Raw genomic sequence first — 15,846 nt, forward strand, 5'->3', positions numbered from 1 at the left:
GAAAGTTACTTAACTTATGTAAGAAACCACATATCCCTGACACAAAGGCACGGAAAGGGCAGCGAGTGGGTGGTGCAGGGCCGCAGGGGCGGCGTACCTCCGGCACTGTTCCCACGGTGCTGCGCGGAGAGGAAACGCCGCAGTAAAGCCAGCAGTGTGGACGTGGGCGGTTAAGGGTCACTTCTATTTTTGAGCGTCTCTGTATCAAAAATTAAGAAACAGCAAAACAATTTTTCAAATCTAATAACATTTAGAAATACATATTTTAAATATTTACAAAAATAAAAATGAATACAACTGTTTTGGAGCATGATGTAGAAATAATGCCAAGAGTACATGTGAAGACTTTAATGAAGTGGGATCCTTCTGGCCGTGCCTTACCCCGCACTGCGCACACGCCTCGTGACAGACGGACAAAGGCTGAGGGGAAGCAGAGCAAACACTCAGAATGCTTATGAAAACTTCCCTTTTTATGCTTCTGCCTCCTGAGAGTGTGTACACATGAAGGATACAACCTGTTGCCAACAGCCTTTCCATTTATGATGAAACGCTACCAGAACAAAACAGTGTTTATATGATCAACCTTATCCTATGCCATCACCTCGAAAGTTCTGAGTGTGAAATCTATAGAAAGATGTGTTGCAAGGCTACTCTTGACGTGGGCACCCAGCTCTGGCAGGGAGCACCTTCCACCCCTCCGTTTCTCCCTCCTAGACCTGTAGAAGGCCGGGGCCAGGCCTGGACGGACCAAGTACAGCTGGAGTGAAGCCTCCTTCCCCCAGGCCCAGGCCCGTGCTGACTCGCCCCCACTGCTCCTGACCCAGTCGTCAGTCACGGTCACTTTTACTCTCAGGTACTTCTTTGTCTCATTTGGCCGTGGGACTGGGGTCTTGCCACTTGGGTAAGGACAGAAACAATGTGTGCAATGTCCAGATGTCATTGAAGGGGGAGGCAAGCCCTTATTTTCCCCTCTCCTTCCTGCCTGCTGGCTGAGATGGAGACAAGCCGGCTAATGCTGAAGCAGCCGTCTTGAACCGTGAGGTGTGTTTGAGAAACAGAGCCCAACACAGGGGAGTAATAACACATAAGGACTCCAGAGAGCTGGCTGGACTCAGGGTGAGCACAGATCCCCCAGAAACTGCTCTGATCTCAGGCCACCAAAGATAACCAGAGGTTGGAAGGTGGAGGCCCAGCACGGGCCTACTCAGGGGAAGGTTCTGCCTCCTGCCCACTGGGAGAGCTTAAATGCCCAGAGGCACTCGAGTTCCTCTTGGCTACAGGTCTTCCCTCCTAAGGCTGGGGAAGACACTGGCCCTCCTAAGGTAGCCACATTAACTATCACCTGCTCTGCCTAACCAGATGTCATTCTGCTTTGTATCAGCTGGTGCTCCTGCCTACTTTCAACTTGTAGGAAGATGCCAGAGAAGTTATGCTGGTGCTAAGCCAGGTAGAATTAACCCACCTTGACTTTATCCTAGATTAGTTTAATAACTGTCTTTGTAGGTCTTACTCAGAGCTCCTTACATTTGCTTTCAAATAACTCCTTTGGTTCTATGTGCAAGAGAATCAAACACAACTAAGCTTCAGGAGCTCATATGGGAATTACCAATGGAGGGTAGATGTGCCTGAAAATTCCATTTAGACAAGGAGCCTAGTTCCCCCCTCAAGAAATACTGAGCCCTGTGTGACGCCCTGATGAGTGCATACCCCCAGCCTTGGACCCCTAACTCCTGTCTCCATGCTTTCTGAGGGGTCCCTACTAGAAGGAAGCTCTCACTGGTCTTTCCAAACCTGGGAAAGAGCAACAGGACTCCACACCTTCTCCCCAAGCTGTGGCTGGCCTGTCCGGGGAGGGCTCAGGGGGCCGCAGCTGCACAGACCTCCCCCAACCTCGGTGGACCCTTGGGAGGAGGAGCAAGAATCCAGGGCAAGGGAAGAGAGGTAAGGAGTAGTCAGGCCAACTTCACAATACACCTGAGAGATGCTTCTGAGCCTTCTCTGAAATTCCCCTGAGCCTGCATTTCCTACTCAGTGGTAAGTGGGCCGTAAATGTAATGATGACCTGCATGTCAGCTAAACCTTCTGGCCACTTAAAACCTAGATAAAGTTGGCTCACACTCCTTTCTCGTGACACTTATATGTCCAAAGTGTTCCCGGAGGTTTCACATGTTCATCTGGGAGCTTAGCCTGTCATGGTCCTCTCCACCTCTACCCCTGATATCTGGGGTGCACATATGCTGACCGTGACATGGACGTGACACCATCCTTGATTTTTACACACCCAGGATGACAATAGAAATATCCCTGTGGCGCAGACACTGACCATCGGAATGGACACCGGCTGCTAACAATTGGGGCAGGCCCACCACCAGTGCCAGGTGAATGTGAGCTTTGCGAACAGTCCCACAGCACACATACACACAGCGTGTTGTACAAGTTGAAGGCCGAGAGGAGAGGTCATTTGTGTATCAAACAACTATGGAGTATCAGATATTCTTACTCTGAAACTCATTTTTGGCTACGCCCCATCAGGGGTTCCTGCTCACTTGTTCTCCACTCATGTCAGACACCATTAGATGTCTACTTAACAGTCATCTCCCACCTTTTCGTTGCTAATGAAAGCTCATTTTTATTCAGCCTGTGGTCCATGTTTTCCAAAGGTGAGCCCTCCCTCGGGACCAGGGTTGGTGGGTGAACTGTGATGGGGCCATGGGATGGTAACGAGCCCATTGCCCTTTGCTGGGCGGGCTTAAGTGTAGGCACGTGAAAGCAGAGAAACCAGATCAAGCCAGTGCTCTGAAGAAAGTCTCCTAGAAGGCTTCTGTAAACTATTTTTTCTTCCTGGTAAAAACAAAACGATATGAAAGGAGAAGCTCTCTTCCACTTCCCTTTCAGCCCTGCCTTTACACGCAGCAACAAGAGGACCTGCTGCCCAGGGTTACGCAGACATCCCACAGCCAGGAGGGCAGAGCGCCCCAGCTGAGGACAGTAGGACACAGAGGTGGGAGGAGACTGGGTCCTGCAGCTCTGGGACCACTGACCACAGGGCCTCTCCTGGTTTGGGGCAATTTACTCCCACATTCCGGCCACTTTTGGAGATAGCTCTGCTTCTTACAGCCACCAGCTTCCCAACACACAGCCTCGCACCTTCTCACAGGTCCTTGCTTTTCTCTCCGTTCCTCTCGAGCTGAGATAAAGTACTCATTTGCTCCCACAGTGCAGTTGGAACAGCTCTTTTATTGCTTGGGTCGCTGCCAAATCTATGCCTTTCACAGTCTCACCTTGTATCCCAAATAGTTTAGTCAAGATATTTTCCCAAAGGAAAAAAATTCCTTCCCGAAGAGTTCTACTGCTGGCACTGAAAAGGCTTTTTGTCTCAAAAGAAAAAAAAAAAATTCAAGGCAGATCCCGTTCAGGAATCTCCAAGAGATAACACCTCTGCAAATCGTGGCTGCCAGCTGTCCTGTTGCTTCACTCGAGGCTTCACGTGTTTCTCTTTACATGACACGCAGTGGCTCAGTATTAGATTCAAGTGTGCATAATAGTGATTTGACATTTATATACATTATAAAGTTCTCACAATAAGCCATTACCATCTGTCAGCATACAAAGCTAGTACAATACTGGTGACTGTATTCCCTATGCTGTACTTACATCCCCGTGACTTGTTTATTTTATAACCGATATAACACCTCTTAACTGTGAGCCTCCATTCCTGGAGGCGTGGAGGCGAGTCCTAGAGCAGAGCCTCTCCCACTCCCGTCCCAATCTTTCTTCCCAACTTTGCCCCCAGCTCTCCTGTTGACGTACCCTGTAGTCCGAGTAAACTAAACTTATTTGCCCCCAATTCTCCCAACGCAGTGCCCTTCTCACACAACAACACCCTCTCTTCTTTCCTCGCAATTCCTTAATATCCCACACAGACCCGTCCTTGCCCCTCTGCTTTCCAAGGACCTGTCTGATATACAGCAAGCACTCCTGCCGCCCCCACTGCGCCAGGCACTGGACCCTGCTGGGCAGCCAGCCGAATCAAGAGACATCCGGGGCGTAAGCTCATGAGTCTAACAACCAGCTGGGAAAATGAACATTAAACAAATGGTTACATAAGTTTTTAAATACAATTGTGACAAGTGCATTTCACCTTTCATCAGAGAGAGGGGCTGGGGTTTGGCCCTAGTCCCAGGCCCTTCATAGGGCGGGGCCATGTGTGGTGCGGGAAGGAGCACACACAGCGGACATTGAGCCTCAAATTCTGGCACCAGCCCTTCCCTTCACAGAGCCAGGAGCAAGTGGCTTCATTTCTCCAAGCCTCAGTTTCTTCCTCTGTGAATTGGGGGTAATGACACTTATCTCGAAAGACTGTTGTTAAAATTAAAGTTATCTAAAACCCCTACCTAATGGAGCACCTTGATACAATGATTATCGTAATAAATGTTAAATTGGAAGTTTTGACCAAGGCAGCAAGCTGTAATAGATGCTATGCTGTAAAAGAAATCCTAGACCATTTGCAGAATTTTTTTTATTTTTTAAAAAGATTTTATTTACTTATTTTTAGACAGAGGGGAAGGGAGGGAGAAAGAGAGGGAGAGAAATATCAATGTGTGGTTGTCTCTCACATGCTCCTCACTGGGGACCTGACCTGCAACCCAGGCATGTGCCCTGACTGGGAATTGAACTCGTGACCCTTTGGTTCACAGTCCAGTGCTCAATCCACTGAACCACACCAGCCAAGGCTCATTCACAGAATTTTAAAGTAAATGGCTCTAACTTGGTTTCACAGCCTTGGATCCCTTCATGCCCATCAAGTCAAGAGAGTAAAAATGAAGAGAATTTTGTATGGAGGACTTTTGAGAACTGTTGGGTGTTGTAGGTTCCCACATTCACCCCACTGGTATTTTTTTTGAGAGGGAGGTCTCTGCCCTTTGCCTCAGGAGAGGCTTCAGTGGGACCACTCAAAAAGCTACAAACGGGGGCCAGAGACGGTGCCGGGCTCCTGGCTGGAAAAGCCGAGCAGTGTGCGTGCCAGTGAGTGACAGCAGCACTGGAGTGAGAACTTCAGGTCGCCTTCTGTCCGTCCTACTCACCTCCAACCTTGGAGGGGTCAGAAGCACAATTAGCACGCTAGGGAAGGAAGAAATGCAAACCAAGTCAAAAGAAGAGAAGACTCGTGGGGTGGAAGTGTCCTCCCTGAAGCAGGCAGTTCATTTGAAATCAATCCTACTTGAAGATTTGAGAGGAGTGTCATCTTTCAGTAAAAATGGGGTGCTGTTCAGTGTTTTGGACCGTCACTCTTCATTATGGAATCAAGGCCATACTTGGGACTTAACTTTGTTACAGATACTTTTATTATCTCAAAGTGTTCAGAAAAGTATGGAACCCACCTGAATTTTTCACTCAGGGCAGAGAGAGAATACCTGCTGTGAGCAAGTTTAGAGAAGCAGTAGACCAAAATCACAATTGCTTTTGTAAACCAACCCACGGGTCCTTCCCTCCACATGCTGGTTGTATGGTTATGACTGTGGGCACACACCTGACTTTGGTGCTCAGAGAGATCATGGAAATCATCACATGTCCCCTTCATGTCTTTAACAGTAATCCCTGGCCTATGAAGTTCTCAGCAATGGCCTTGAGTCCCATGTTCCAGAGTGGAGCAGAGCTAGGACTTGTTTCAGGGAGAGGGGACATGATGTGAAGGCAAAGCCACACTCCTTGGATCCACACGAGTGGGGCTGCCCCTCTCCTTCCACATCAGACACTTCTTGAGCTGAGGTAGGGTTTGAGAATTTTTTTCAAGGCTGTCTTTGAAAACTGGACAAACCCATTATCTTTCTATTCATATCACAAAGGTTGGAGGCAGAGTCTTCAAGGACTCTTCCTTATCCATCCGCCTGCTACTGCCATCAACTCCCTTAATGGGAGACAGACTCCAATTAGGCTAAATATTAAAGAGCAAATACCTGAGGCAGGGGTTAAAAACTGATTAGAATTTATAACAATATAAGAGACTCTGGTAGAAACAGCCCAGTGACCACCAAAGATCTGTACTGCCCTTTCATGGTGACAAGAGGTTACTAAGAAGTGGCTACCCAGTTTTCCAGGTGCCTTTGCACCTGGGCAGATCATTTCTGCTGTGGTGTGTGTCTCTTCTGAAGTGTTAAGAAGCCAGGGTACCTTCCCCCACAGTTTCCTTCCCCATATGCTGGAGGAATGAGAGGACTCTCAGGACTTACAGAAAGGCAGAGCCACAAGAGAAAGGAGCCTGGATCCCTGAAACACCACAGTGAAGGGCGAAGGGCCCAGTATTGGTTTCCTGGGGCTGCCATTGCAAAATGCCACTAACTTGCTGACTTAACACAACAGATATTTCTCTCACAGTTCTGGAGGCCAGAAGTCCAAAATCAAGGTGCTCTCTTCTAAAGTTCGAGAGGAGACTCCTTCTTTGTCACTTCAAGCCTCTGGTAGCTCCAGACACTCCGAGGCTTGTGACTGCATGACTTCAATCTGTGCTTCCATCTCCACAGGGCCCTCTCCTCTGGGTCTTCCCTCTTCTGTCTCTTAGAAGGACTTGTCATTGGATTTAGGGCCCAGTATAAATCTTAACAAATTTTAGATGATTGAAATAATATCAAGCAATTTTCCAACCTCCATGGTGCAAAAGTGGGTATCAATTACAAAAACAAAACTGAAAAAATCACACATAAGTGGAGATTGAACAACATGCGATGAACAACCGATGGGTCAAAGAAGAAGTCAAAAGAGAAATCAAAAAAGCATCTTGAGACAAATGAAAACTGAAATGTCACATGCTAGTGAGGATATGGAGAGAAGAAAACATCTGTACACTGTTGGTGGGATTGTAAATTGTAAGGCCACTATTGAAAACATAATATAGTACGGAAGTTCTTCAGAAAATTAAAAATGACCATATGACCCAACATCCCCACTCCTGGGCATTTATACAAAGGAAACGAAATTACTATTTTGAAAATAATCTGCACCCCTGGGCTCGGCACAGCATTATTTACAACAGGCAAGCCAGGGGAACAGCCTCTGTGTCCCTCGATTAGAGCCCCAGAAATAGAAGTATACTTTAAATATTAAAACTTAAAAAAAGAAATAACATGATGTTAAAAAACTCCTCCCATGAAATAAAAGAATATTCAACCTCACTATTATTCCCAGAAATGTAAATTAGAAGTACACTGAGGTACCTTGTTTTGCATAACAATTAGCAAAGACTAGAAGAATGATTGTACACCAGGTTCTAAGAGTGAGAATAACTGGGCCCTTGTTGCCTTGCTAACAGGGTCCACCTGGTTCTTACTTCGGGTATCCCTGAAGTGGACCCTGAGACACGGGCTTGGAGGTGGTCCCGGGAAGCTGAGTGCAGAACGCCAGGGGGCACCAGGGGAAGAAGGAAAACCAGCCCGTGTTTGTGTTACTAAGTCATAGCCTCGGTGGCGGCTGGCAATCCTGCAGAACCTTCTGAGGAGGATCCAGAAATGTATCTTAGAAGTTCCCACCTGTTCAGGAAGGAGAAGCAGTTACCCACTGGCTCTCATCACCACGGGTCAAGGTGGCCTCTCAAGCATTAACACTTGCAGATTGCACACCTGGAGGTGTGGAGCAGCTTCCTGCAGCTGGCCCACCAAGCCTTCAGAAGAGCCCCAGGACAGGAATCTAGAGGCCCAGGGGAGACTCTTCAGGATTCACATGCATACCCTTGACCAAAGTAATGAGGGAAGAAGAGGAAGGGCCAGGCAGACTGGAGATGCACGAGGTGCCTGCTGATGCGCCTAGCACATCCTTTGTCTCAGGAATTACCCATCAGAGCATCCACCTAGGGAAATAATCCAAATATGTAGTGCTATGTGTACTTAACTGTATCTGAGAAAGGAAAGGAGGGAGGGAGAGAGGGATGGAAGAGAGAGGATGTGAAACAGGAAGAGAGTGAGGAAGAAATGTCTTTATTTACTCCATTAACATCTCCTGCTCAACTATACTTTCCCCACCGCCCTGGGGAAAGGAGTTACAGATGAAATGCAAAAAGAAATACAAATAGTTAATTCTCAGCTCTTGTATTTCCAGTGACCTTAACAGATTATGTTGATTTAAGGAATTTTTTAAACGTGAATTTTACTCTATTTTTGCTTTACACTTTTATTTTCAGTTGCAGTTTACATCAATATTAGTCTGCATTAGTTTCAGATGTACGGCATAGTGGTTAGACAACCATGAACTTTACACAGTGTTCCCCCTGTTTCCAGTACCTGGCCCCACACATAGTTATCACAATACTGTTGACTATATTCCCTATGCTGTATTTTACATCCTTGTGAATATTTTATAATTACCAGTTTTTATTGTTTCATCCCTTCATCTTTTCCCAGCCCCTTACTTCCCCTCCCCTGTCAACCATCAGTCTGTTCTCCGTATCTATGAATGTATCCATAATGTATCTACGAATCTGTTTCTCTTTTGTGTGTTTATGTTTTCTTACATTGTACATATAAGTGAAATTATATGAGATTTGTCTTTTTTCTGAATGACTTATTTCACTTACTATAATACCACTAGGTCCATCCATGCCGTCTCAATAGGGATGATTTCATTCTTTTTTACAACATAGTATTCCATCATATATGGACCACAGCTTTTCTATCCACTCATCTATTGATTGGACTTGGGTTGCTTCCATATCTGGGCTATTGTAACTAATGCTGCAATAAACACAGGGCTACACATACTCTTTTGAATTAGTGTTTTCAGTTTCTTGGTCATAAGGCAATTCTATTTTTAATTTTTTGAGGAACCCACACAGTTTCCCATACTGACTACACCAGTCGGCATTCCCTCCAACAGTGCACTAAGTTTCCCTTTTCTCCACCCTTGCCAACACTTGCTGTTTGTTGATGTATTAATGATAGCCATTCTGACAGGTGTAAGGTGGTATTTCATTGTGGTTTTGATTTGCATTTTTATGGTCATTAGTGATTTTGAGCAAGTTTTTATGTCTATTGGCCATCTGTATGTCTTCTTTGGAAAAGTGTCTATTCAGCTCTTCTACCCACTTTTTGATTGTTTTTTTTTTCCTGGTGTTGAGGTGTCTGAATTCTTTATAAATTTTGGATATTAACCGTTTTGGGGATATGTTATTAGCAAATACCTTCTCCCATTTAGTAGATTGTCATTTCATCTTGTTGATGGTCTCTCTTAACCAGACGAGGAAGTCTGCTTCTACCACTTCTATTCAACACAGTACTGGCAGTCCTGTCCACAGCAACCAGAAAAGAAGAAGAAATAAAAGACATCCAAATTGGAAAGAAAGAAGCAAAACTGTCATTATTTGCAGATGACATGGTACTGTATATAGAGACCCCTAAATATTCCACAAAACACTACTAGCACTGACAAATGAACTCAGTAATGTAGCAGATACAAAATTAATATTCAGAAATCTGTTGCATTTTTATACGTCAATAATGAACTATCAGGAAGGAAAACTAAGAAAACAATCCCATTTACAATTACATCAAAAATAAATAAAATACCTAGGAATAAATTTAACCAAGGAGGTAAAAGACCTGTGCGCAGAATATTACGAGACACTGAAGAAATAGAAGAAGGTACTAATAAGTGGAAGCACACACCATGCTCATGAACAGGAAGACTTAACATCATTAAAATGTTCACACTACCCAAAGCAATCTATAGATTCAACACAATTTCTACCAAAATACCAATGACATATTTCACAGAACTAGAAAAAATAATCCAAAAATTTGTATGGAAACACAAAAGATCCTGAATAGCAACAGTAATTTTGACAAAGCAGAACAAAGTAGAGAGATATCACACTACCTGATATCAAAGAATACTACAAGGCTATAGTATTCTTTTTTCTTTTTCAAATCCTTGCCTGAGAATATGTTCCCTGATTTGAGAGAGGGAGTAAGGCAGAGCGAGAGAGAGAGAGAGAGAGAGAGAGAGAGAGAGAGAGAGAGAGGGAAATATCCGTATAAGAGAGAAACATCGATTGATTGACTCCCATACACACTCTGACCAGGGATCAAACCTACAACCTTCTGGTGTATGGGACAGTGCTCCAACCAACTGACCCACCCATCCAGGGCTGCATTATCCAAAACAGCATGGTACTAGCATAAAAACTGATGCATAGGTTAATGGAACGAAATGTAGAGCCCAGAAATAAACCCATGCCTACACAGTCAAGTGATCTGTGGCAAAGGAGGCAAGAACATAGAATGGGGAAAATACAGTCTTTTCAATAAATGATGTTGGGAAAATTGGACAGATACATGCAAAAAAATGAAACCAGATCACCTTCTAACACCATATACAAGAATAAACTCAAGATGGATTGAAGACTTAAATGTAAGACTTAAAACCATAAAATTCCTAGAAGAAAACATAGGTAATAAAATCTCAGAGATTTCTCTAAGCAATATTTTTTCTGACATATCTTCTCAGGCAAGGGAAACAAAAGAAAAAATAAACAAATGGGACTGCGTCAAACTAAAAAGTTTTTACTTCTGGGGGCATCCAACCTGTGGCCCGCGAGCAGCATGAAGCCCAGGGTGGCTGTGAATGCAGCCCGACACAAAATCATAAATTTCCTTAAAACATTATGAGATTGTTTTGTGATTATGTGTCGCAATGTATTTAATCTGTGGCCCAAGACAGCTCTTCTTCCAATGTGGCCCAGAGGCGCCAAAAGTTTGGACACCCCTGCTACATTTTGATTTAAAAGCCTAGCCCTAGCATGTCATGCAATTTTGCTATACAACAATTCATACAGAAAGAAATTAACTGAAGCAATGTACCTAATAGCAAAAAAAGGGAAAAAGTCTAAGCTAATTGTCCACAAAGAATGTATTGATTACCTGAATGATGGTATGTGCTGACAATGGAGCCATTAAAAGTCATGTTTACAAAGAGTTTTTAATGACTTGGAAAAACACAATATATTGTTGAAAAAAGCAAGATATAAAATTACACTGATAGTGTGATATAAATCTTGTAGAAATGTATAGGAAAGAGCTGGAGTTAATATGCTAAGTTAAAATCTGCATGTAAAATGGGAATTAGGTGATGTCTCTTTCCTTATAATCATTTATATTTTCAGTTTCCAAAAATGAGTCAGTATCATCTCTATAATTAGCGGACAAAAGCACATGTGTGCCCTGGGGCTGATGCAGAGGCCGGGGACAAACCTCCAGGTTTCAGTGGCCTAGACCGCACAGCAATATGTGCAGAGCCCTCCCATGTGCCTCCATCTCAATCAGAAGCCTCTGTCCCACCGTTGTGGTGGCTGGGACTGTCCTGTCATTCCTGTGGCTTCAGCTACCTACCAAGTTCTCTTTCTTCAGTACCTCCATGTGGCAGCCCTGACAAAGTCGTGTCATACAGGCCGGGGCATGCAGTGCTCCCCAGCAGTGGCATATGGAAGCGTGCTACGTCACTTAGGGTAAGAATACTCATGCATCTCATTCTCTATTAAATTAAAACCAGTGTCTCATTCAATACTAATTCAACAACTTGGGTGAAATTCAAACCAGCTTCTCTCCTGATAAATTAGACAGCATGAAAGATTATAACTAACTGAGGAGAAGGAGCCTGGGAGGGTGTCTGGCATTTTGCTAGTTCAAGCTATCCTTGAGAGGACAACAGGGAAGTCGGGGCAGGGTGGGGGGGGGACTTTGGAATCAGATGGGTACCCACTAGTTACACAACTGTGGTGAGTGGAATAATGGCCCCTAAAGATGCCCACACTCTAATCCCCAGAACCTGTGAATGTGTTAACCTTCCATGGCAAAAGGGACTCTGCAGATGCAATTAAGGGTTTTGAGATGGGGAAACTACCTTGGATTATTCCAGAGGGCCCACTGTAATCCCCGAGTCTTTCTAGGAAGGATGCAGGAGGGTTGGAACCACAGGAGAGGATATGACAGAAACAAAGGTGTGAGAGACTGAGAGAGAGAGGTGGGGAGGGAGGGATTTGAAAATGCGGTGCTGCTGGCTTGAAGATGGAGGAAGGGGCTAGCCCAGGATACAGACAGCCTCTGGAAGCTGGGAAAGGCGAGAAAATGGGTTCTTCCCTAGAGCCTCCAGGAGGAACACAGCCCTGTCGACACCTTGGTTTTAGAACTTCTGACCTCCAGAACGGTAAGGAAGTAAATGTATTGTTTTAAGCCTCTAAGTTTGTGGTCCTGTGTTACAGCAGCAACAGAAAACTGATAGAACCGTGGACAAGCCACTTTCCTCATCTTAAAGACAGGGACATCATTTGTGTCCCTCCACATTCTTATGAGCAAGAAACCCAATATTGTACACGTTGCACTTCCTAATATGCACAATGAGCACTCAATAAGCAATACTTACTCTTCTTCACTGCTTAGCACATCAGCTCTAGAGCACTTTTCAGAATGTTTAAGAAACACACAACGTGGAATTAAACTAACCAGTGAAGTAGGGAAGGGTAGCTCTTATATAACATCGCCACTTTACATACCACACCAGCGAGGTACCACACCACATCAGAGAAGTTAAGCAAATTTCCCAAGGCGCACAGCTATTTAGTGGCAAATAGAATTAAAAGGCTTTACTCTTGACCCTTAGTTGGATGAGAAACTTACTATACTCGTGCTTCTCACCCCAGGAATCTGCCTAACAAAAATACCTCTACCCCACTCACAAGGAAATCTGATTCAGGCAGGCAGTGCCCAGGGATCTGCATTTCACCACACTCCCTCTTACTGGTACACAGGCTGGCCTAGTGACCTCATGGTGGGAGATGCCGCCCCACCCTGTGTTGCTGGACGCATGCTTCCAGCAGACTCCTTTGACGCTATCGTGTTGTGAACTTTCTATTTTGAACATCTTAAAACATACATAAAAAGAGTAAATCAATGACACCCATATGTCCCACCACTAAATGTAAGAACCGCTAGCATTTTGCCGTATTTCACACACATACACTCACACGCACATGTCCATATCCATTTATTTTCCTTTTTGGCTCAACTGTCTTACAGTATATTACAGACACTGTTAACATTTTTTAAAGGGCATCTAAAAAGTAGGGACATTTTCCTACCACCCACACTAAATGATCACATTTAACACGAAAACAATTTTTCAACATCACCTATTATTGACTCATATTTAAATTTCTCCAATTTCCCCCTAGAAGTCTTTAGGAGGTGACTTTTGTTTTCAGATCAGGAAGTGTGCTTTATCAGTTTTCTGTGACTAGTCTAGATGGAGCCTGAGGATTTCCCGGGCGATATGCTGGTGGGAGTCCCCGGAGTTCCTCTACCCAGACGCGCACACGGATCAAAGGCAGGTTTACCCTGGGGCTCCGGCCTGTCAGCACTGCAGGCCCCTCTCGGTCTTTGCCCCTTTGAGCTGAGGATTGGAAGTAACAACATTCCTCTTCCTGAGGCCACAGGTCCTCTCTTGTGGCCTCTTCCTACAACTACAGCTCTCTCTCCGGGTTCTGATAACCATTTAAGCCCCGATAAGACAAGGGATCCCAGCTCTCTCCAGCCCAGTGGGTGCAATGCCATGCCCCGTTGATCTCCCTTAACCCTGCCCACGACTTTGTCAGCATCTCTTGGTTAAACTGTCTTCAATTACTCCACCTCAGAATGCTACCCCTTTCCCATTCGGGCCCTGACTGATAAGGCAATTGTTACCAGGGCTGGTTCCAAGGAAAATACCCCTCCAGTGAGATTCTAGGATTAGATTGCTCACATGTTTGAGATGTGCAAGAAGGATCCCCTTACCAGAGGGAAATAGAACTCAGGTAATCTATAAAATATAGTGGCATTATTGTTGCTCAGATTATCACCAGTCGTGGCATTGGAAGAAAGCAGATGGAGGCAATATGTTGTCAGATTGAGTGGCCCAGCTCTGCTGACAATGGTGATTATGGGTTAGTTGTGTGGGGCGGCTTTTCTGAGAGCCCCAGAGACCGTATACAGCGAAGGGACAAACTGAAGGTCCTGAGTGTCCAACTCAGAACAAAGGTGGAAGCCCAGAAAGACTTGATGTAGCTTTAGGGGGTCGCTGGTCTCCTGTTGGGCAGATATGACCAGGAACTGAATGCAATGGTAACAGGTACGCAAGAGTCAATTAAATTTTTAGCCTTATCAGATTTCTTATTGCTTTCCACGGGTTACAAAAGGTGGGACTCTGATTCGTAGGTTGGAACATTTGAGCAGACACAGATGTGACTGCCAAGTCAGCTCAGAACCCTTCGCACCCTCATCGTCTCCAGGCCCATAATGAGAGTCGTATCCTAGTGAGCAGCCCAGATGCAGACGGACAACCCCGGTACAGGAGGAGAGAGCCCGTGCATCAGAAGGGTGGCAGGAAAACCAGCAGGAATCTGCAGAGTGTATATAGGAGGGAGTTCTAAGGGCATCGGGTAGCGGAGGATAAAATATAAACACAATTTGGGAGAATTTAACGATGCAGGTCTGTTCACTCAAGATTTAGGATTTCATGTCTGACTTGAGCACCCCAGAGTGGCATTCACAGCTGCACTGGCTAACAGAAGCCTGGATGCAACAGCAGCTGGCAGATAGTGAGGACTTTTCTGCCATTCGGAAAGAAAGGAGTCTGAAGGCTCAGGAAGTCAGGAATGTTCGGGGGTCTATTCTACACAACATGCATAGCCACACCTTAACCGCACTCCCCAGGAGGGCCAAAAGAACTCCACTGTGAAGGGTTCGCAGGCCTTCTTGAAAAGCTCTTTTTGGCTGTTTTCTGTAAGCAGGAAATGATAGTGGGAGAGGCTGCAATGGGATTAGGCTCCCTGATTTTAAAGGGAAAAAAAGGGACCGTGGCATAGTTGGGGCCAGGTCTCTCCAGATACGATGGACACAATGACCATAATGAGCTGTAGGACCAGAGTGGTAATTGGAGTGTTTGGCCTTTAGGGATCTGTGGCACCGGCTAACTAATCCTGGGTCCCTAAGACTGCAGCACATGACATATATGAGCAGAAAAATTCTGGGTCTGGTGGGCAAACTCATAGTGAAGGATCAGACTACCTTGTTTAAACCCATAGGCACAGAATCCCTTGAATTGAGCAAGCACCTACTTTGTGACTAGAGTCTATATATGAACCTTCCCCCAGTCCTTACCCAGAGGGTCCTGGGCTGTTGAGAAAAATAGAGAAAAGGACTATCAGATACCATTTCTGAACTCATGCTAACCACACAAGACTCACATTGCCACAGTAGTCCACAAGTCCAAGTGTGAGCTCATGAAAATCAGGTAATTAATGGACTAGTGACCCAAGTTTGCCTTACAATGGGTCCAATAAGACTGAGGACCTAGCGAGTCCCATAATTTTTCCAGTCCCATAATGTGTAATAGTAATAAACATATTACTACCTAGTAGACTCTCACAGTAGCTCCCTGACCCATTGAATGAAAGCCACTCTGGCAGGAAGGGCCAAATGGAAACTGTCTCCTTCCAAGTGGAACTGCCCCCTCCCACTGCCAAGACTGTGAACCCAAAGAATTATCACAACCCTGGGGACATTGCACAGACTAGTGTAACCATGAAATACTGAAAAGCTGCAGGAGAGGTGGTTCCTGCCACACTAATATGTAGCTCATGTTTGGCTGGTGCAGAAACCAGGTGGATCTTAGAGAATGCTGTGGATTACAGAGAAGTCAGCCACACGGTGATACCAGTTACAGCTGCAGTTCCAGATGCGTATTTTTACTAGGACAAGTCAGAAGCATTCCTGGCACCTGGCATGCAGCTGGAGTCCTAGAGAATGCTTCTTTTCAGTTCCAAGCAGTAGA

Source organism: Desmodus rotundus, chromosome 4 (assembly GCF_022682495.2).
Source record: "Desmodus rotundus isolate HL8 chromosome 4, HLdesRot8A.1, whole genome shotgun sequence".
NCBI classification, from domain to species: domain Eukaryota; kingdom Metazoa; phylum Chordata; class Mammalia; order Chiroptera; family Phyllostomidae; genus Desmodus; species Desmodus rotundus.